General features: G+C 50.0%; 1 long non-coding RNA gene across 1 annotated transcript in view; it reads left to right on the top strand.

Annotated features, from left to right (window-relative positions):
* The window catches only part of LOC138287571 (uncharacterized), a 103,394-nt gene that overhangs the window by 1,062 nt on the left and 86,783 nt on the right, over window positions 1–15,549 (top strand). The gene's annotated exons all lie outside the window — the stretch shown is intronic.

Here is a 15,549-nt window from a genome sequence, read left to right as displayed (position 1 = left end):
GTTTGGTTCCAGTGACACACTGTGTACGGGACCCACATCTGGGCACACCCTTCCCACTTAGGGTGACACAATAAGTATATAAAACAGTGATGTATGGAATGATTTAATTAATCTCAGCCCTCTGGTAATCACTCGGGCTGCATCCCAATCCATCTTTGTTTTGCACACCATGCCCCCTCAATGTGAACCCAGGTATGTGCAAATCAGTCTTGACCCTGCTCCAATAGCAACAGTCCAGCCCCAACTGCCAAGGCATGTCCTCCCTCAACCAGAACACGAGCAACCCAGGACTGGTTTTGTCCTAGATATGGGCTCATCAGCCAGATACAGCTTGGTTCCAGTGACACAGTATGCCCAGAACTCACGTCTGAGTATATTCTTCCCACCAAGGGCAACTCAATAAGTATACAAAATAGGTATGTGGCCCGAATAATTATGAGTGACTGAGATTAATTCAAGCATTCCATCCATCACTGTTTTGTAGACTTGTTGTGCCACTAGCTTACAGCAAAGCATGCTAATAGTCAAACCGTGATTTGGGAATTGAAGTGTTATTTTTTAACCATACATTATGTTGTATGCTTTGGGAATTTCATTTATTCTCTAACTGGGCAGAGTGGTGTAAGGACGAAAGTCTTTGCACGGCAAGAAAAGCAGTGCCACCCTGTTACTGTTTGTATTATTCTCTGTCCTGTCCTGTATTCATCCAGGGGTGGAGTTAAGTATCAGTGAGATCACTGACAGTGCTCCATATTTTGTGATTTTTAGAGCAAAAGAAGAGGCTCTACATGCAAAGGACAAATCCACAGTGTATAGTTAAGTGTAACTATTAGCCTTATACTGGTCTATAGACTAGTTTTCCATTTGAGGCTGCAGTTTCAAGAGTTCCTTCTTTTGCACCTTTACAATGGCTGTCAGGTGACATACTTCTCCTTTCTTTTACTATGTTCACCGTCCTAAACAATGGATAGCCAGACCTTCCCTCCATAAGTGTTTGGAGGGTGCAATGTTTGTGTCAAGCTAGAAAAGCTGTGTTTGAATGGGAAATCATGTACACAAGTTTGTGGCTTCCTTTCAAGGTTCTCGTTGTTCTTAAACTTAGACATGCCAATCAGTATACTGCTTTCCCTGTAGTAATGTCCTAGATACCCTGTAGACATTTGTCAAGTTGTGAAAGTATGCCTCCGCTTCACTGCTTGTCAATGTCTAGCTGTCACAGTACCCAATACCCCTTATTTGTGCTGGGCTGTCAATTAGCAGGCCATGGCTACAGGGGTCTGAGTTCAATCTGCATTCCATTGACCAATGGTAGCCACCTCTTCTGCTATTTTCCAGAAACCCCACTAAGAAAGTGGAACAGCTTAGCAAAATAGGATCTATAATAAATATAGTTATACCATTCAGTTCTTGACTAGCTACAGCTACCCCCAAAGCGGGATAAATATGATCCCATTCAGACAGTATTTGTCCACCATCTGGATTTTGGAATGAGACTTCGTTTATCACCACATATAGATGTTGCTGTTTGCCCCAGTCACCTCTCTAGGGAGCACCAGTTGTTGGGACCTGCCCTAAGTGAAGAGGAAGCAGTCCTTCTTGGTGAGTGGCGAAGAGCAAGCCCCTGACCAGCGAGAAAAAGATTAAGGTCTAGCTGACTAAAGTCTGACCAACAGTCAATAATATGTGAGATGGTCTCCTTTAGGTACTACCACTGTCATTCCAAAATAAAGTCCTTTAAAGATCTGTCCTTTCCCGCATGCTATTTAACTTTTTCATTGAGTTCCCTGAAATATGGCTGACTATACAGCACATTCCCTTCACCAGCATGTTGGTGATAAATAGCTATGTCTAATAGTATCTTATTTTTTCAGGTTTTACTTGGCATCACACCAGGACGATAGTGTTTGTGTAAAAGTAGTGTCATCAACCTTTTATTTAAAACAATTGAGGCATAAAAATCACCCAGATTGGATGTTTGTGGGCTACCAAAACGTGGAAATTGGCTTCATTAACCCCTTCGCTGCCAGGCCTTTTCCCCCTCCTGTGTCAAGCCTTTTTTTGGCTATTTGGAGCAGTTCGCGCTTAGTCCCTCATAACATTTTGTCCACATAAGCTAGCCGAGCCAAATTTGCGTCCTTTTTTTCCAACATCCTAGGGATTCTAGAGGTACCCAGACTTTGTGGGTTCCCCAAAAGGAGGCCAAGAAATTAGCCAAAATACTGTGAACATTTCTTTTTTTTCAAAAAAATGGGAAAAAGGGGCTGCAGAAGAAGGCTTGTGGTTTTTTCCCTGAAAATGGCATCAACAAAGGGTTTGCGGTGCTAAAATCACCAGCCTCCCAGCTTTCAGGAACAGGCGGACTTGAATCAGAAAACCCAATTTTTCAACACAATTTTGGCATTTTACTGGGATATACCCCATTTTTACGATTTTGTGTGCTTTCAGCCTCTTTCCAGTCAGTGACAGAAATGGGCATGAAACCAATGCTGGATCCCAGAAACCGCAACATTTCTGAAAAGTAGACAAACTTCTGAATTCAGCAAGGGGTAATTTGTGTAGATCCTACAAGGGTTTCCTACAGAAAATAACAACTGAAAAAGAAAAATATTGAAATTGAGGTGAAAAAAACATACATTTTTCTCTACGTTTTACTCTGTAACTTTTTCCTGCAATGTCAGATTTTCGAAAGCAATATACCTTTACGTCTGCTGGACTCCTCTGATTGTGGGGATATATAGGGCTTGTAGGTTCATCAAGAACCCTAGGTACCCAGAGCCAATAAATGAGCTGCACCCCGCAGTGCGTTTTCATTCTATACCGGGTATACAGCAATTCATTTGCTGAAATACAAAGAGTGAAAAATAGCTATCAAGAAAACCTTTGTATTTCCAAAAAGGGCACAAGATAAGGTGTTTCGGAGCAGTGGTTATTTGCACATCTCTGAATTCCGGGGTGACCATACTAGCATGTGAATTACAGGGCATTTCTCAAATAGATGTCTTTTTTACACACTTATATTTGGAAGGAAAAAATGTAGAGAAAGACAAGGGGCAATAAAACTTGTTTTGCTAATCTATGTTCCCCCAAGTCTCCTGATAAAAATGATACCTCACTTGTGTGGGTAGGCCTGGCGCCCGCGACAGGAAACGCCCCAAAACGCAACGTGGACACATCACATTTTTTTAAAGAAAACAGAGGTTTTTTTGCAAAGTGCCTACCTGTAGATTTTGGCCTCTAGCTCAGCCGGCACGCAGGGAAACCTACCAAACCTGTGCATTTTTGAAAACTAGAGAAGTAGGGGAATCCAAGATGGGGTGACATGTGGGGCTCTGACCAGGTTCTGTTACCTAGAATCCTTTGCAAACCTCAAACGTTCGCAAAAAAAACACATTTTCCTCAAATTTTGGTGACAGAAAGTTCTGGAATCAGAGAGGAGCCACAAATTTCCTTCCACCCATCGTTCCCCCAAGTCTCCCGATAAAAATGATACCTCACTTGTGTGGGTAGGCCTAGCCCCCGCGACAGGATATGCCCCAAAATGCAATGTGAACACATCACATTTTTTGAAAGAAAACAGAGGTGTTTTTTGCAAAGTGCCTACCTGTAGATTTTGGCCTCTAGCTCAGCCGGCACCTACGGAAACCTACCAAACCTGTGCATTTTTTAAAACTAAAGACCTAGGGGAATCCAAGATGGGGTGACTTGTGGGGCTCTGACCAGGTTCTGTTACCCAGAATCCTTTGCAAACCTCAAAATTTGGCTAAAAAAACACGTTTTCCTCAAATTTCGGTGACAGAAAGTTCTGGAATCTGAGAGGAGCCACACATTTTCTTCCACCCAGCGTTCCCCCAAGTCTCCCGATAAAAATGATACCTCACTTGTGTGGGTAGGCCTAGCGCCCGTGACAGGAAGCGCCCCAAAACACAACGTGGACACATCACATTTTTTTAAAGAAAACAGAGGTGTTTTTTGCAAAGTGCCTACCTGTAGATTTTGGCCTCTAGCTCAGCCGGCACCTACGGAAACCTACCAAACCTGTGCATTTTTTAAAACTAAAGACCTAGGGGAATCCAAGATGGGGTGACTTGTGGGGCTCTGACCAGGTTCTGTTACCCAGAATCCTTTGCAAACCTCAAAATTTGGCTAAAAAAACACGTTTTCCTCACATTTCGGTGCAGAACGTTCTGGAATCTGAGAGGAGCCACAAATTTCCTTCCACCCAGCGTTCCCCCAAGTCTCCCGATAAAAATGATACCTCACTTGTGTGGGTAGGCCTATCGCCCGTGACAGGAAATGGCCCAAAACACAACGTGGACACATCACATTTGTTTAAAGAAAATAGAGGTGTTTTTTGCAAAGTGCCTACCTGTAGATTTTGGCCTCTAGCTCAGCCGGCACCTAGGGAAACCTACCAAACCTGTGCATTTTTAAAAAACTAGAGACCTAGGGGAATCCAAGATGGGGTGACTTGTGGGGCTCTGACCAGGTTCTGTTACCCAGAGTCCTTTGCAAACCTCAAAATTTGGCTAAAAAACACATTTTCCTCACATTTCGGTGACAGAAAGTTCTGGAATCTGAGAGGAGCCACAAATTTCCTTCCACCCAGCGTTCCCCCAAGTCTCCCGATAAAAATGATACCTCACTTGTGTGGGTAGGCCTAGCGCCCGCGACAGGAAATGGCCCAAAACACAACGTGGACACATCACATTTTTTCATAGAAAACAGTGCCTACCTGTGGATTTTGGCCTCTAGCTCAGCGGGCACCTGGGGAAACCTAGCAAACCAGCACATTTTTGAAAACTAGAAACCCAGGGGAATCCAAGATGGGGTGACTTGTGGGGCTCTGACCAGGATCTGTTACCCAGAATCCTTTGCAAACCTCAAAATGTGGCTAAAAAAAACAGGTTTTCCTCACATTTCGGTGACAGAAAGTTCTGGAATCTGAGAGGAGCCACAAATTTTCTTCCACCCAGCGTTCCCCCAAGTCTCCCGATAAAAATGATACCTCACTTGTGTGGGTAGGCCTAGCGCCCGCGACAGGAAATGGCCCAAAACACATCGTGGACACATCACATTTTTTCAGAGAAAACAGTGCCTACCTGTGGATTTTGGCCTCTAGCTCAGCCGGCCCCAGGGGGGGCAGAAATTGCCTAAAATAAATTTGTCCCCAACCTCCCCCCGGGAGCGACCCTTGCCTACGGGATCGCTCCCCCTGCGTGACATTGGCGCCAAAAAAATATCCCCGGTGCCTAGTGGTTTCTGCCCCCTTGGGGGCAGATTGACCTAAAATCAGCCAATCTGCCCCAAAGGGGGCAGAAATGGTCTAAATACAATTTGCCCCCCCCAGAGGAGCGACCCTTGCCTAATGGGTCGCTCCCCATCTCTAAAAAAACAAACAAACAAAAACACAAAAAAACAATTTGACCTGGCGCCTAGAGGTTTCTGCCCCCCCTGGGGGCAGATCGGCCTAAAAACAATAGGCCGATCTGCCCCCGGGGGGGCAGAAATGGCCTAAAATAAATTTTATTCCCTTCCATCCCTGACTTTGGGGGGTGGGGGGAAGCACACAGAGGGAGCGAGAGCGCTCCCTCTGGGCTGTGTGCCGAGGACGTAGTGGTTACGTCCTCGGCACAGCAGCACTGTGCCGAAGGACGTAACCATTACGTCCTCAGCACAGAAAGGGTTAATTGTGTAAAACTGTCATCTCAGAGCACAAGATTAATCAAAGCCCTACAACCTAATAACTTTACTCCCTTTTTTTTTGCTCTCTTACCAAGGTCGTAGATCGCAATAGTAACCATTAATTCTTCAATGAGCACATTCACAAGACAACCCATTTCACATAAACCTATAAAGTAAAATTATTTTTTCTAGACTACAACTTCCCATCAACCATGCAAATTGTTGCTCCTTCTCACAATGATGGAGTGTTAGAAATGGGGTCTCTGATTGGCAGTCAGTTTGTACTCTGTCAAAGCAGGGACCCTCATTCTAGTCAGGGCACTGGAGATACACACAAAGGATAACCCCTGCTCACCCCATTGGTAGCTTGGCACAAGCAGTCAGGCTTATCTCAAAGGCAATGTGTAAAGTATTTGAATCAAAACACAGAGTAATACAGTGAAAACACTACAAAGTGGACAGAGCACAGGTTTATAAAAATAGACAATATTTATCTAAATCAAGCAAAAACAAAATCCAATATACACTAGTAAAGTTATGAATTTTTAAATTAAAAAGAGTCTTACTCCATAGAAAACAGTGGATGTGTTGATGTTACACAAAGTACCTGGTTTGCATCAAAAATAAAGCCGCACAGGTGAGAGTGCATCGGAAAAGTCAGTGATGCGCTGATTCCTTACACGCTCAGTAGTTTCTTCTCCGATTGGGTAGGCGATGCACGGTTTTTCTCTCCCGCAAGACAGCAATGCATCAATTTCCGGACAGGCACCTCGGATCCACGCAGGTTCACTTTGATTTTGACACCCAGCGATGTTCAGTTTTTCTCCTTGGCAGGGGTTCCTCTTGAGGCCAGAAGTAATCTAAAAAGCTGGGGTTATGGGTCCACTACTTATACCCCTTTCTGCCTTTGAAGTAGGCAAACTTAAAAAAAAAGTCTCTGTTGTTCTCAAGATCTTGCCTTGCCCAGGCCTGGCGCTAGACACACACTAGGGGGTTGGAGAATGCATTGTGTGAGAGCAGATACATCCTTTCAGGTGTAAATGTCAGGTGTAAATGTCAGCTCCTCCCTCCCCACTCTAGCCCAGGAGACTCATCAGGATATGCAAGGTACAACCCAGCTCCCTTTGTGTCACTGTCTAGTGGAGATTCACAAACAGCCCAAATGTCAGACCGACCCAGACACGGAATACACACGCAGACAGAGACACAGAATGGTTAAGCAAAAAATGCCCATTTTCTAAAAGTGGCATTTTCAAACTGGCAATCTAAAAACCAACTTTACCAAAAGATGTGTTTTTAAATTGTGAGTTCAGAGACCCTAAACTCCATCTCTAGCTACTCCCGAAGGGAAACTGCACTTAAAAGATATTTAAAGGCAGCCCCCATGTTAACCTATGAGAACGATAGGCTTTGCCACAGTGAAAATCTGGCAGTATTTAACTGTCAGGACACATGTAAAACAAATCACTACATGCCCTATCTTTAACTTAGACTGCACCCTGTCCATGGGGCTACCTAGGGCCTACGTTAGGGGTGCCTTATATGTACAAAAATGGGAAGGTTTGGGCCTGGCAAGTCGAATTGGAGTTTAAAACTGCACACATAGACACAGCAGTGGCAGGTCTGAGCCATGTTTACAGGGCTCCTCATGTGGGTAGCACGATGAATACTGCAGGCCACCTAGTAGCATTTGGTTTACAGGCCCTGGGCACCTCTAGTGCACTTTACTAGGGACTTACTCGTAAATCAAATATGCCAATCATGGAAAAGTCAATTACACATATAGGGGGTCATTACAACATTGGCGGTAAAAGCCGCTTACCGCCGTGCAGAAGACCGCCAACACACTGCTGTGGCCGCGGAATTCTGCCACGGTCATTATGACCCACAGCTCGGAATCTGCCAAAATCCAGACACCCACACAAGTCCGCCACACCAAAGGTCAGTGATAAACTGGCGATAACAAAACCTCCACCGTCACGCCAACAGGAATACGCCCACACTAACACGACCCACGAATCCATGCGACGGTCTTTCAACCGCAGTTTTCTATTGGCGGTACACACCTCTGCACTCAAAATACACACACATTTACAAAACACAACCACATTGGACAATTCCAAAGACACACACCTGATACACATACACACACCACTCCCACACACCCAATCCAATATAAAACACACACCTACATCACCCACAAACCCTTACGACCACAATTGCGACAGAAGGCCAGAGAGAGACACCACCTGAAAGAACAATAGCATCCACAGGCACCCTACACCATCACTCACACAACATCCACGCACCTCACACAACACACCTCTAAATATCACCCCACACATCACAACACACACCACCCCACACATCACCCACACCACCCCATAGCCCCGCAAAGACACCCCAGGTTCTCTGAGGAGGAGCTCAGGGTCATGGTGGAGGAAATCATCCGGGTAGAGCCACAGCTATTCGGATCACAGGTGTAGCACACCACCATAGCTAGGAAGATGGAGCTATGGTGCAGAATCGTGGACAGGGTCAATGCAGTGGGACAGCACCCAAGAACTAGGGATGACATCAGGAAGAGGTGGAACGACCTACGGGGGAAGGTGCGTTCCATGGTCTCAAGACACCACATCGCGATACAGAGGACTGGCGGCAGACCCCCACCTCCTCCCCCAGAACTAACAACATGGGAGGAGCAGGTCTTGGCTATACTGCATCCTGAGGGCCTCGCAAGAGTAGCTGGAGGAATGGACTCTGGTAAGTCAAATCTTTCATTACTTCATCCCCCACCCACCTGCCTGCTATCACATACCCCCACCCTTGCCCTCACTCCCATCACTCCAACTCCTCACGTATGTCCCAATATCACAAACCACACATCCCAAACCCAAGCCCTGCATGTAACACCAAAGCATGGACACCCATCACCAAAGCATGGCCACTGCACATACCCATACACCCCCCCTAAACCATTATCACACAAGGTCCTACACAGGAATGCAGTCACTGGGGTACAGGGTCCCCACCCATTGCACACCATGACTCACACCGATGCAATAATTATGCCTTTACACCCCTGCAGGACCCCTACCCAATGTCACCGGACAGGAGGGTCCAGGCATGTCCACTCCACCCACAGAAGAGACCCACAGTGATGACAGCAGCTCTGTCCAACTGGATCTAGATGACCAGCCCTGCCCATCTGGCAACTCGGTACAGTCGGTTCCCCTCACACTGGCACAGGCCACCACAGAGCCTCCCCCCTCTGGAAACACCAGCACAGCACCCACCCAGCGGGCCCATACCTCTGTCCCCAGGACACGTCAATCAGCAGTGTGTCCACCACTACAGGGAGCCCAGGCTAACCCACCACCCCAACAACACCAGGGACCTGGGGGAAGTGGCAGTGGGCACACGGTTCAGGGGACAGAGGACCAGAGAAACAGGGGAACTGGGAAGGCTGCTGTGCGACAGGGGGGAAGACGGACCCAGGGAACCCACTCTCCACGAGGCCCTCTCCAACATCATGCGAGTCTACCACCATTCCCAGGAGACGATGGCAACAGTACTGGCCAAGTTTCAGGAGACCCAGCGGCTGCAGGAGGAACAGTATTTGGGGTTCAGGGAGGAACTCAAATCCATCAATTCCACCCTGGGCACCATTGTAGGGGTGCTGAAGGAACTCGTCAAAACACCAGGAGGGTCACTGTGGCACAACAAGGGCCCCCTGACACTAGACTGGACGATGAACTTCCCACCACCTCAGCCAGCGTTAATGGACAGGAGGTACCACCACAGGACCACCACACCAGCACCCCACCCCCTGCAGATGGAGAACCACCCCGCAAGAGGTCCCTGAGATCCAGGACAAAGACAGAGAACAATGCCAATACCCCCGCCAAGAAATGAGACCACCCTGATTGTCATCCTTCTGTCCCACTTTTTCACCCTGTCCATCCTTAAACTGCCCCAGCTCCACTTCCTATGCCCCTTTGGACAATGCATCTGTGAGACTATTAGACTGGACTCTGCCATGGACATTCCTCCACCATCACCCCTGACCATTTTACAACCCCTCCACTATTTAGCACCTAAATAAACACCCTTAAATCACAAAACTTTCTGGAGTCAGTCTGTGCTTTTGAAAATGTGTATTTGCAATAACTGTGGAAAAATGCTATATCCATTGTATTGTCAACATACCTATGTCACACAGCTCTAGTCCATGAGGAAACAAAGCAGATGTCACACAGTGGGACCCACATCTGTGAAATCGAAAGGGAAAGTGACAACTCAGGGTCCATACACTGTGCGAAAATGACAGACAGATGAGAGGTAGAAGGATCAAACAGATGTAGCAGGCAGTGTTGTCTTCTTACTGTGTCTCACTGGAAGTATTGTTGGATCACTGTGTTCCTGTTGTCTATATCCCCTTCTTCTGCTTCCACGTCTTCACTGTCCACAGGCTCCACAGCTGCCACAACATCTCCATCTGGACCATCCTCCTGCAGAAAAGGCACCTGTCGTCGCAAAGCCAAGTTGTGAAGCCTACAGCAGGCAACGATGATCTGGTACACCTTCTTTGGTGAGTAAAATAGGGAACCACCTGTCATATGAAGGCACCTAAACCTGGCCTTCAGGAGGCCGAAGGTCCTCTCTATAATCCTCCTAGTTCGACCATGTGCCTCATTGTAGCGTTCCTCTGCCCTTGTCCTGGGATTCCTCACTGGGGTCAGTAGCCGTGACAGGTTGGGGTAACCAGAGTCACCTGCAAATATCGAGGGACAACTGTTAGACACACACTAACTCTTAGGGACATCTCCAGACACCTAGTCACACTGTATTGGGTCCATGTCCTCACCTAATAGCCACACACGGTGCCTCTGGAGTTGCCTCATCACATAAGGGATGCTGCTATTCCTCAGAATGTAAGCGTCATGCACTGAGCCAGGAAATTTGGCATTCACATGGGAGATGTACTGGTCTGCCAAACACACCATCTGCACATTCATTGAATGGTAACTCTTCCGGTTTCTGTACACCTGTTCACTCCTGCGTGGGGGGACCAAGGCTACATGTGTCCCATCAATGGCACCTATGATGTTGGGAATATGTCCCAGGGCATAGAAGTCACCTTTCCCTTTAAGAAAATCCTCCACCTGAGGGAAAACGATGTAGCTCTGCATGTGTTTCAGCAGGGCAGACAACACTCTGGCCAACACGTTGGAAAACATAGGCTGGGACATCCCTGATGCTATGACCACTGTGGTTTGAAAAGACCCACTTGCCAGGAAATGGAGTACTGACAGCACCTGCACTAGAGGGGGGATTCCTGTGGGATGGCGGATAGCTGACATTAGGTCTGGCTCCAACTGGCCACACAGTTCCTGGATTGTGGCAGGATCAAGTCTGTAGGTGATGATCACATGTCGCTTCTCCATTGTCGACAGGTCAACCAGCGGTCTGTACACCGGAGGATGCCGCCATCTCCTCACCTGCCCCAGCGGACGTGTTCTATGGAGGAGAACAGCGAGCAGAGAGTCAACCAACACTGAGGTACGTAAACCCAACTTTATATGAAAATGTTTCGAAATCAACATATGGCTGTCTTAGTGTATAATCAAGGCCTATATATGCGTGACGCATTTAAAATTACTGCCATGTGGCCCCCTGAAATGGCAGCCTCCTGACCTGTAAGGAGGGACAAGGGGATATGAGGTAATTGCGCTGGCGTTGTACATTGTCGCGGTAGGCGGTTGAAGACCGCGGCACAAACCTGCATTGGTTAACATTGGACCTTATGGGTCCCAGGAGCCAATGACGATGTATGCCGGCGGTGACGGTACGCACCGCCGCGGACGTGACCGCCATTTTCTCTCTGTTCAATCACTTGATACCTGATCTTTGACAGGAGAGGACCTACACTGCAAGTGCTGCTGTGACCTCAGTCTGGAAGAGACAATGGCTTGTGTGTCTGGGGAAAGGGCCCCTGCCTTCAGCACAGAGGAGTTGAAGAAACTAGTGAATGGGGTCCTCCCCCAGTACACGGTACTCTACGGTACTCCAGACAAACAGGTGAGTACACTGTGAGCATGCTGTATGGGCAATAGCTGTTTGGAGTGGTGTGGATAAAAAATGTGGGGGGAGAATGAGGCGTGCTTGAAACGACGGTGAGTGCATGTGCGACATGGCAAGGGTAGGGATGCGGGCCAATGACTATGACAGTGCGGGGGCTTATATCTTCTCCTTTTCTCCTGTACTATTCGTGTAGGTCAGCGCCCACCAGAAGAAGGAGATTTGGCGTGCCATCGCCAAGGAAGTCCGGACCCTGGGGGTCTACCACAGACGGAGCACCCACTGCTGAGATGGGAGGACATTCGCCGCTGGAGCAAGAAGACGGTGGAGGCCCAGCTGAGGATGGCCTCCCAATGTGGGAGGGGTGCCCGTCGCACCATGACCCCCCTGATGTTCCGGATCCTGGCGGTGGCGTACCTGGAGTTGGATGGGCGCTTGAGGGCATCACAGCAGCCACAAGGTGGTGAGTACACTCTCATTCAGCTGATTCAGTGCGCAGTGGAGGTGTCTGGGTGGGGGAGGTGGGCTGTGGGTTCCCCTAGGCCAGGGCGAGTTTAGTAGGCAGGGTCCCTTCTTAAGGCAGGTCCTGTGGCACCCCACCCCACCTGTGTACAGAGCCAACAACACCTAGTCAGGCTCCTGTGACATCCATGTGTGCAGAAATCGGGCATAGCCTTGTAAACCATGTCCCTGGGATTGATTAGGGAACTCCAAGTGCACGGAGTAGTGCAGGGGGCTTCTGTGTCTGTAGTGTCCACCAACGGTAGTGGTATTGCATGCACTCAACATGTCTTTCTTCTGTTACCCCCCCCTTTTTGTGGTCTCCCTGTGCTTGTGTGCATTAGCAGGCGGAGGAGCAGTGGCACCGGAGCAGGAGGGACCTGCATCCCACATGGCCCTGGAGGGCGAGACAACGGAGTCAGAAGCCACCAGTGGGACGGAGGGCGAGGGGAGCTCCACGGCGGGGACAGGAGCTGAGACCAGCGATACGGACTCCTCCTCTGATGGGAGCTCCCTTGCGGTGGTGGGCCCCTCTGTGCCCCCGCATCTACAAGTACAGCCGCCACCCCCACTACCAGCACCGCCCTCCCAGCAGCCCCTCAGCATTTTCCCCGTGGCCGCTCACCCAGTAGGGTGGGCATCTCCTTCGCCCCAGGCACTTCAGCCCCTGCCCCTGTCACCCCTGCTGCCCTCATTGAGGAGGCCATTGACCTCCTCAGGTCCCTCACTGTTGGGCAGTCTACCATTTTGAATGCCATCCAGGGTGTACAGAGGCAGTTGCAACAAACCAAAGCATACCTGGAGGGCATTCATTGTGGTCAGGCAGCCAATCAGCGAGCTTTTCAGACTCTGGCCTCTGCACTGATGGCAGCCCTTGTCCCTGTCTCTAGCCTCCCCTCTCGAACTTCCTCCACCCAGACCCAAACCCCTGTACCTCAGCCTATCCCAAGCACACCCTCAGACCAGCATGGTAAGCTCAGGCAAACATAAGCACCACACATCCCACAGGCACTCACGCAAGCATCATACACATACAGACATACCAACAGCCACTGCCTCCACTGTGTCCCCCTCCTCCTCGTCTCCCTCCTCCCTCCCAGTCTCGTCTCCACTCACACCTGAATGCACTACATCCTCTGCCACTACCTCCATCACCAGCAACCCACCACCACACCCTGCTCATGTGCAGTCACCACCCCCACTACCATTCACACATCCCCTGTGTCCTCTCTCAGTGTGTCTGTGAGCCCACCTCCCAAGCTACACAAACGCAGCCACACACCCACCCAACAGCCATCCACCTCACGACAGCCTCCAGCCCATGCACCTTCACCCAAAGTCACCAAACGTACACCTCCTACAACCACTACCTCTTCCTTCACTCCCAAACCCCCTCCATCTATCCATCCCAGTGTGTCCAAAAAACTTTTCTTGTCCAACCTTGACCTCTTCCCCTCACCTCCCCCACCCCTTCAGTCTCCTAGGGCCCGCCTCTCCAGGTCCCAACCCAGCACCTCAGCCACAACATCAGCGGGAGCAGTGGTGCCCGTGGTGACCAGCTTCTGGAGTGCGCCAGGCAGCAGGGCAGCCAGTGTGCCAAGGAGCCAGAGCACCGTCAGTCCCCCACCTCAAAAACACCAAAAGTTGGCCAGTGCCCGGCAGGAGAGAGGAAAAAAATCTTCAAACAAAGCCGCTCCCAGGGGTACAGGTGGGAGTGTGGATCCAGCTGCGCCACGATCCAAGGTGGGGAAGGGGCACACTAAAACTGGCAAGTCTGGGAAAACCTGCACAGCGGACAAGACCGCCACATTCAGCGCTGCCAAGGACACCGCCGCCACCAGCACCGCCAAGAACACCGCCGCCACCAGCACCGCTGAACAGGACACCGCCGCCACCAGCACCGCTGCCAAGGACACCGCCGCCACCAGCACCGCTGCCTAGGACACCGCCACCACCAGCACCGCTGCCAAGGACACGGCCGCCACCAGCACCACTGAACAGGACACGGCTGCCACCAGCACCGCTGCCAAGGACACCACCACCACCAGCACCGCTGCAAAGGACACCGCCGCCACCAGCACCGCTGAACAGGACACCGCTGCCACCAGCACCGCAGGCCACTGAGCGCCAAAGATTCTGACGCTACTGAGGCCGCCACGGGCAGGATGAAGCATTCTGGGCACAAAGCCCCCTCCAGAACCAGTGGAGAATGACATCCACTACCTCTGTCCTTGGCAGGATGAAGCACTCTGGACACAGACCCTCCTACAGATCCAGTGGAGAATGACATCCACTACCTCTGTCCTTGGCAGGATGAAGCACTCTGGGCACAAAGCCCCCTCCAGAACCAGTGGAGAATGACATCCACTACCTCAGTCCTTGGCAGGATGAAGCACTCTGGGCACAAAGCCCCCTCCAGAACCAGTGGAGAATGACATCCACAACCTCTGTCCTTGGCAGGATGAAGCACTCTGGGCACAAAGCCCCCTCCAGAACCAGTGGAGAATGACATCCACAACCTCTGTCCTTGGCAGGATGAAGCACTCTGGGCACAAAGCCCCCTCCAGAACCAGTGGAGAGATACATCCACTACCTCTGTCCTTGGCAGGATGAAGCACTCTGGGCACAAAGCCCCCTCCAGAACCAGTGGAGAATGGCATCCACTACCTCAGTCCTTGGCAGGATGAAGCACTCTGGGCACAAATCCCCTCCAGAACCAGTGGAGACTGTTCTCCACTTGAGAGACTGTGGCGTTGCACTCCCCAGGATAAAGCAGTGGGCACCCCACCCACTGTAGAGACTTGAGAGACTGTGGCTTTGCACCCCTTAGGATAAAGCAGTGGGCAAACCACCCACTGTAGAGACTTGAGAGACTGTGGCTTTGCACTCCCCAGGATGCAGCAGTGGGCAAACCACCCACTGTAGAGACTTGGGAGACTGTGGCTTTGCACTCCCCAGGATGCAGCAGTGGGCAAACCACCCACTGTAGAGACTTAAGAGACTGTGGCTTTGCACTCCCCAGGATGCAGCAGTGGGCAAACCACCCACTGTAGAGACTTGAGAGACTGTGGCATTGCACTCCCCAGGATAAAGTAGTGGGCAACCCACCTACTGTAGAGACTTGAGAGACTGTGGCTTTGCACTTCCCAGGATGCAGCAGTGGGCAAACCACCCACTGTAGAGACTTGAGAGACTGTGGCTTTGCACTCCCTAGGATGCAGCAGTGTGCAAACCACCCACTGTAGAGACTTGAGAGACTGTAGCTTTGCACTCCTCAGGATGCAG

This window comes from Pleurodeles waltl, chromosome 1_1 (genome assembly GCF_031143425.1).
Source record: "Pleurodeles waltl isolate 20211129_DDA chromosome 1_1, aPleWal1.hap1.20221129, whole genome shotgun sequence".
Taxonomy (NCBI): Eukaryota; Metazoa; Chordata; class Amphibia; order Caudata; family Salamandridae; genus Pleurodeles; species Pleurodeles waltl.
This window is presented reverse-complemented; position numbering and strand designations above follow the sequence as displayed.